This window comes from Rhineura floridana, chromosome 10 (genome assembly GCF_030035675.1).
Source record: "Rhineura floridana isolate rRhiFlo1 chromosome 10, rRhiFlo1.hap2, whole genome shotgun sequence".
Taxonomy (NCBI): domain Eukaryota; kingdom Metazoa; phylum Chordata; class Lepidosauria; order Squamata; family Rhineuridae; genus Rhineura; species Rhineura floridana.
The window spans coordinates 41,414,850-41,423,107 of record NC_084489.1 but is presented as its reverse complement, the minus strand read 5'-3'; positions in this window follow the sequence as shown (position 1 = coordinate 41,423,107).

Below are 8,258 nucleotides of genomic sequence, written 5' to 3'. Positions count from 1 at the left end.
ATTTTTGCTCTTTTTAGCATTGCTTCTCCATTATCTTGCAGCTGTAGCTATTGACCGCAGTTTAACGAAGCCATACTTCCCCTACCATAGTGACACCTGCTGAGATTGTCTGGTACATGAGTTGCATTACAACAACAGGTCTCCCTCCCTCTCTCTACAAGGCTGCAGAATGTTTGGTGCTTGCTACCAATGTATTACACCAGCACAGCTGGCGTGTTCACAATAACTAAAATCCTACACATTGTCATTATAAACTCACCCTTCGGCACCAGATTAAGACATCCAGAAGACAAAGAACTACTGAGTGGAATGTAAAGGAAGCTGATGAGGGACAAAGATATAACTAAGTTTCTAAACAGCTGGTATTTCCGGGAATAGTAGATGCATGCACAGGCTTTTTTGAGGGAACGAATAAAAGATCTTCAGAAGTAGCATTTTACTGAGGGCTGCTTTTAATATTACTCTGTTTGTATATACAACTTCAGTTGTATATGTATGAATGGGCAGGTGCCTTTTTATATCTCTGGCATATATTTCACTAGTTAGCTGCTAGGGCTTTTCTGAATGCATGTATCCTGAGATCACATTACAGGGGGAAACTGACTAAGTCAACATCAAATCCTCAGTTTGGTATATTGACATCAGTGCTTTTTTGTGACATTACTCACAGAATGGTAAGGAGTACTGGCAACTCTCTTTTGCTGCCAATGACAACTATTTTGTGCTGGTACCCACAGCACTTTTATCAAGGCATGAGTACTAGCATCTCATTTTTTTAACTAAAAAAGTACTGATTAAAATTAAATCCAACCATAAAAGGGCTGTCTGTGACAATTAACTTTTTTCTCATGTTAGACATTCATTTACTTAGCTCTGATTTCAAATGATGCCCATAGAATATCTGACTGGTAAATTCTTGAATAGGCCAGGAAATGACTGCCATTGTATATGCAGATCAGGCCGGATTGAAGACAAAGTACATCTACCCCTTGATACATTTCACCAAGAATAGATTCTTTTATCCATTCCAGAATTCTTTAGATGGTCAATCAGATGGTTTCAGAATTAGATGGATGCTGGGGTATGTAGACATATTTGTTACCTATACTATAGGGTAGTTTTATATGTGCCGCCCTGGGCTCCTACTGGGAGACAGGGAAGGATATAAATCTAATAAATAAAAAATATGTGTTAGCAGTGAAAAAGTTACAGGCTACTTTTTAAAATCCAAAACAGCCAAGGTTTTTTTTTTAATTTAAATGATTTGGGGAACTATATATATACTTACTCTTGTATTGTCTTGTTCGTGATGTATATTATAATTGCCATTGGCTTCAAACAATAAAAGTCTGACTGACTACATGTATATACTGTTTCATCTGCATCAATAATACAAAGCATAACTAGAAATCCTCTGCCATCAGACTAAACATTATTTCGGATGTGGTTAGATTTTCTGTTATAATTTATAGCCCAACTCAATAATGAATGTACATTTGTATTAAACACAGGATGTCACTATCATATGGCTGATGTGGTTAGCTAGAACAAGCCACACCACTATGCCTCTGATGTTATGGTTCACTAAGATAAGCATCTTTCCCTTCTTTTGTGGTTGGGTTTTTCATCTCTTGTTCCCACTCTCCCATGCCAATTAATTAAGCAGCAGATTTTTTAAAAAAAATATTGTTGTTCAGATATAACAAAAGAAAGGGAGTGGCATACAGTAAGTGACTTTGTACATAACGCTCAATCCAATATGGACAATAGGAGACAAAATAATATTCATTACATTATCCATAAATTTCTAAACACCTTGGGAACCTGTCTGTTGTTTTCAGATTTGTATGTAAAAGAAATAAAACTCCACCATTTGGCTGAGAACATGTCCTTTTTTTCCCCTTGAGCGGCCGATTTAACATTTTAAAATTCTTTTTATTGAAAGTATTTATAAAAATGCAGGTGACCAGTGCTATCTTAGATGCAGAATTCCATCCTGTGTGTGAGAGGTTGATGCCTCTTCTGTGCAGTTCATCTAAAAAAACCCTAGAAATAAGCATTTTTTCTTCAGAACTTTTTGCATATGCATTTTCCCCTGATTTAACTGATTAAAACTAAAGCTCATATAATTGACTATGATTTCTTCAGTCTGGGGACAGCCAAAAACACATTAACCGCTCAAGTAGTTAAAATCTATTTGCATCCACTGAAATATCTAATCTATGCTGTTATAGAACAGTGATAACTTAAAAAGCCACTAGATGGTGCTCGAGGATTCCTGCTGCAGATATGAAAATGTTCATGTATCAGCTGGATGGTTCTATTTTGTTGTGCTTTGCAAGACAAAATGGAAACAAATAAAATACATGATTAGTGCATCTGCTATCCTTTGTTTGAGGATCATTCTCAGTCCCCCTTCCATACTAGTGTGCCTTAGATGACAGACGACTCTCTGTAGTCCCTTTCCCTTTTTTGCGATAATACATAGATGTGTTTTGTCATTTAAGAAAGACAATATTAGACATAGCTCTTTGTACTTTGAGGGGGGAAATCTGCAGTTCCTTACGTCTGCCTGTCATGAGCACATGCAAGCACAACCATCAGTCTTCATATTGTGGTTTAGCAAATATATTGACAAAGTCCTTATGCACTTCAGCTTGTTTGACACACCAGCAAAAAACTCCATGACTGCACGGCTGTTTTTTACTGGTGCTCGAAACAGAAGTATGCTGGTATAAATTAATGAGATACCCCAGGAAAAGGAATAAAACAAGAGGTAAAGAAGTGGAGCCAACCTACAACTCTACATTTATTCATTTACACATTTATTAATACATTTTACTTGTAGCCTGCCCTTCACTGAATGGGTTCCACGGTGGGTTTAAAAAATATCCTAACAAATTTAATAGAAATTATATTAAATCATAAAATAAAACCACAAAATCAGTAACAAAGTTAACAAAATGATTTTGATTGGCTTGATCTGGCTTTGGAGGAGGTATGAAGGGGCAATTTCAGTAGATCAACTTTTGCTGAGAGTTATGGGGAATTTTTGACTAGGAATCCAAACCAGCCTCAGCCTCACCTCTGACCTGCAGTGTTATTATTATTTATTCAATTTGTAGATCACCTTTTCTCCCAAAGGAGCCCAGTGGGCCACATTGCAGGGCTGTTGTAAGCTCACTCAGCACAGCCCTTCAACGTGCAATAAGTATATTACAGTGAACTGTAACATAGGAGTATTTATGTAGTACGCTCTCAGCCCAACCTGAAAGGTGCAGTTACAAGAAATCGAGAACATTGCAGAGTTGCTATACTCTCTCAGCTTCAGTCCAACTCCCAATGTGCAACAGGGGTCTGGGCAACTCGGCAGGATTGTTGTAAACCACTCAAGAGCCTGACTTGTAGTATTAAGTCTGAACTATTATTGTTGTTGTTGTCATTTAATATATGTATTAGTTGCATTTTTGCACACAAGTGCCTGAAAGCAACTTGCACAATAAAACTACAGTGTAGAGCTGTCGTGAGTTTCCAGCCACACACCCTTCCGATATGCAATATGGTTAACTGCATTTAATCTAGCTTGCATTTGCATTAGCAGGGATATTTTTTAATTACACTAAATAAAAACTGAACTCTTCTGTTTGCTACACCCTTTTAAGATTTTTTCATGGGAGTAGGATGGACATACTGGTGCTCAATTACAGCTACATAAAATTCCTAGATTACTTCATTGATTTCTATGGCCAGCTCTCACTTTCATTCCTGATCTATCCAAGAAATGATCTATCCAGACATTATGATGGTTCTCTCTATCCTTCTTATTTCTATGTCTCTCTTTCTCTGTCCTCCTTTTGCACTTGGTTCAGTCCACACTGCTGCCTTGTGGTTTTCTGATTTTTCCCTCAGTCGTCAGCCAACTTTCTGTGACTCCTGAGCATGCTCAGTCCTTCATGAAGCATTTTGGGGCATCTCACCCTAAGTGTTTTTTCTAAAGATTTTTGTACTTCTGCAAACCTTGAAATTACCAACTCTGCCAAGACTTCCTTCTTCCACATTGGTGCCACCTAGCAGTTTCCCTTTTGTTGGGAGAATGGGCCTTTGCATAATTAAAGTGTTGGCCAAAGTACAGGCGATGTAATACCACAGAAATGCTGCTCCCCTTCAGACTCTGGCTATAAAAAGAGGTCGCTGAAGACACTAAAATGTGTGGACAATTTTAGCTTAGCAGATTACCTTTTGCTGGGAGAACGGACCTTGGCATAACTACAAAAATGGCCAGATACGGTGCATCCTGCTTTAGATGACAGCCTTCTGTTCTGAAGGGTTGTCAGGCAACAGCCCTCTATTTGTAGGTGTCCTCTGTTCAGGCCTCGTTTTATTTAAAGACAAGGAACCATAAAAAGGGACAGTAGGAGCCCTGAAGTTGCCCAACAGACTGAGGTCAGCAGACTAATTACAGAAGTCACATGGTGTCTTTCCCATTATGGTTAGATACATTGTATTTCTATTTAAATTATAGCAATTTGTTTTAAATTTGCAGCTGTATACATAAATTACCATATGCAATTTGGTGAGCAATTTTTTAGTGATGCACATCTTTTTTGCAATGCATAACTGGCCACTCTATGGCCACGTATAAGTGAAAGTAAATAGCTAGAAATACTTCTGGAAAGGGGCATGTCTTTCTTCCCCTCCCCTGCCCCTTGGCTGGAAGTGATACCATCAAGGGGCCTGTGTATAAAAGAAAAGTCTTGCAACCAGGTCTGAAAGAGACAGAGGCCTGATTTGCTCTCTGTGAGAAGCCAAAGGTGTGTCATTGGTAGCACCCTAAAAACCTAAATGTGGAAGCAGGATCTGTTGGAGTGTTAATGCTGTGAACCTTTCAGTTTATACTCAGCCTGTATATACGTGTAAGTAAAATGTTATATTGCAGAAACACCATCAGTTTCTGGTCACCTTCATTCCAAAAAAACCAAACCTAAAGTATGTATTGCTTCCCTGAAATTTATCTATGCGTGGAGCCTGGGATGTGAGTAAAAATATTATATATTTTCAAATTGCATTCAAATGTGTATATATGGGAATAGGCATTGCTGTTCCATAAATCCTTCAGTCTTAGAGATAATAATTTCCTAATAAGTCCCAGTCTGTTGCTGTATTAATAAATAAATAAATTTCATATTTTGTAATAAGTACTATAATGGGCAAAAGTATAAAACAGAAAATAACTAGATCATATTAGACTGGGTACTTACTGAAAGCACAGTTCCCATAATCAAGAGCTATGACACAGGGTAGGGAAAGCAACATTAGCCATTAAAATAGGGCAATTGTAATCCTGAGGAGAAAGATTAAAGAAAGCAAACCAAAGCCAGCTCTTTTGAAAGAGTGCAGGCAATGCCAGGCAACCAGGTCTTAGTTCTGTATGGAAAACAGAGCCATTGTCTGAAAATGCAGAGACAAAGCCATGCCATGCCATGCATACAAGGAGAAATATCAACTAATGCCTGAACATGCTGCATCTATCACATTATCTCCAGCTTGCCTTTTTTTCTGGCTTATTTTGGAGCGCCTCTTAAAGGGGACACAGAACTGGGTAATTGTGGCGGGGAGGGGGAGCAAGCTTGCTGGCCAAGCTACTGCAAGTCTTCAACCCAAAATGGACAAGCAGTTGATGAATCTGTCTCAAAGAGGTCAAATTCAATAATGGCAGTGTGTGCAGATGCTCATTTTTGATCACCACTTCTTCCTTGCTGCCCCATATGCCTGGATCTACTTATTGAATGAACACACATACTGTATATTGTACCACCTCTCTCACCCATCTTTATAACCAGTGTTTGCTGTGAAGCCTCTTCCTCATCCCCACTCTTCAAATACTGAAGTGATTGATGCTTGATCTGTCAATTGGGAGCTCACCCAGCATTAGTAGTAACATCTCTAATAAGATAGTGAAGTTATCAAAGGATATTTAATTGACCATTTTGTATTCTTCAAGTTCTCACTTTACTTTGACACATTTTGATTATCAGCTCAGAATTAGGTTGCTCAGCAGGCAAAGTTTATCTTTGGCTAATGTGGATAGAACACATGCTGTTATTCAGTAGGAAAGATTGACCTAGAGCAAACTAACAACAATGCAGCAAACCCAGCTGAGATAGTGACTTGCTACTATGAATAAGACACATGAGAAGGCCATAATGCTCTGTTTCCCTTAGCTTTAGACTGCATCAGTGTGGACTTTTGTCATAAAAAAAAGAAACCAAAATCTATTGGGAAATGGCTCAAAAGATAAGCCATACGAACAAACTCTTTGTTCTAGGAACATAGAACCAAGTCTAATGCACTAAGTAAAGTCACTGTACCATAGAATCAGCCCCTCCTGGAAATTCACATTATCACAGCTTAAGCAACTAACAAGGCTTCTGCTTTCAGACACTAGATGTCAGTGATGTCTGCAGTTTTGTAGACATCACTGGGCTGTCTAAATATATGAAAGGATGCATTAGTTATGAGAAGCCCCATTTAGTCACTTCTATAAGCTTGACCAGCAGAGGCTGTGTGTGTGTGTGTGTGTGTGTGTGTGTGTGTGTGTGTGTGTGTGAGAGAGAGAGAGAGAGAGAGAGAGAGAGAGAGAGAGACCCACAATCTGTGTGTGCTTCTATAACCATATATCTCTACAGCAGGTGATAGGAAATTACATTTCCTTTTTTGCCCTTACATCAGCTATCTTGGGATCAGAATATTTAAGGTTACTGCCTTAGATGGTCAAATGTTCAGAGCTCATGGAAGGAAGAGCAGCTGCTGGGGAAAGAAAAATTACCCACTCTCTATCAGCATGGCTCTTACTTGTCTTTATTATTTTTAACGACCTATATAGAGGAGGTGCCAGGGTTATTTTTGTAATTGTAATTATATAACTAATTGACTAATTGTATAGGTTAGTTCTTTACTCCTATTATTTTTTGTTTTAAAAGTTAGTCAGGGTTGAACGTAAGGGCCAAACTAGACAAAACACATGATGGCCCATGATCTGATCGTCCCACTTTTCCTTTGCTCCTAAAAGTAATGGGAGGGGAGTTATACTGCAGCTGTGGCTCCTGGGGGGGGAGGGTTAAACTTTTCTCCGTATGCCATCTTCCTGATCTAAATCACTCTTGTGAAGTTATTTACCCCACTGGGACCAATTCAAAATGCTGGTATTAGCTTTAAAGCCCTTCATGGCTTGAGGCTACCGTCTTTTGAAGGACTGCAGGAAATGTCAGGAGGTGAATTCAGAGATAACTCTTTTAAAAATCAACATTTTTATTGAGATTTTCAAATATTTAACACAGTATTTCACAACAAGGAAAGAACACAAGAAAAAGGAAATAATAATAATAGTAACAACAACAACAACTGCTCCCTTCAAATACAATAAAAAAAACAACATTAATCATTAGATAGAGATAGCCCATCCTTGAAAATATCTCTCACTCTGTATACTCCTTTGTGCAACCAGTACTTATACTAGTAAAACTTAGATTCCTCCCGAAAAAGAAAGTAACACAAGAATGGGAGTAAAGAGAAGCTTGTGGCACTAATAATCTCATCATTTTTTCCAAACTAGCAAAGTTGTTTTATAGAATGGATTCAAAAGTTGAGAGAGGCATTTTGGAGTCACTTTCAAAAAAGGAAATGCCCTGAAGTAGTAGTCCAACTTCAGTTCAACAGACCACCTCAGGATCATCCTGAATTATTCAGATTAATTGTTTAAATTGGCAAGCATCATAGCATAATTGAATGATTGGAATCCCTAGCCCACCGTAATCTCACCCTGGCATAGGCTATGGATTTGCCTACCCTTGAGTGTTCACCTCTGTGTACAAAGCAGTTCAAAAGGTTTTGCCATTTGCACATTGTCACTTTATCTATCCACACAAGGAGTACTTGTAACAAGAAAAGGAACTTAGGCAGGAGGGTCATTTGTACTGCTGCAACTCTCCTAAACCAGGAGATATTAAGCTTTCACCATCTATGTAGGGCCTCCTGTCTAAGCTCCGTTATAAGCAGGTCAAAGTTGTGCTTCTAAAGTTGCTGGTATTCCTTTGTCACCAGCACTCCCAAGTATTTGAAACAATGTAGCACCAAATTAACTTCATATTGACATCTGTTTTGCCAGTGAAATGCCAATACATAACATAGGTGATTTTGAAAAATTTACTTCAAGTCCCGATGTATCTTTGAACTCCAATAGAATACCGCTCAGACTACAG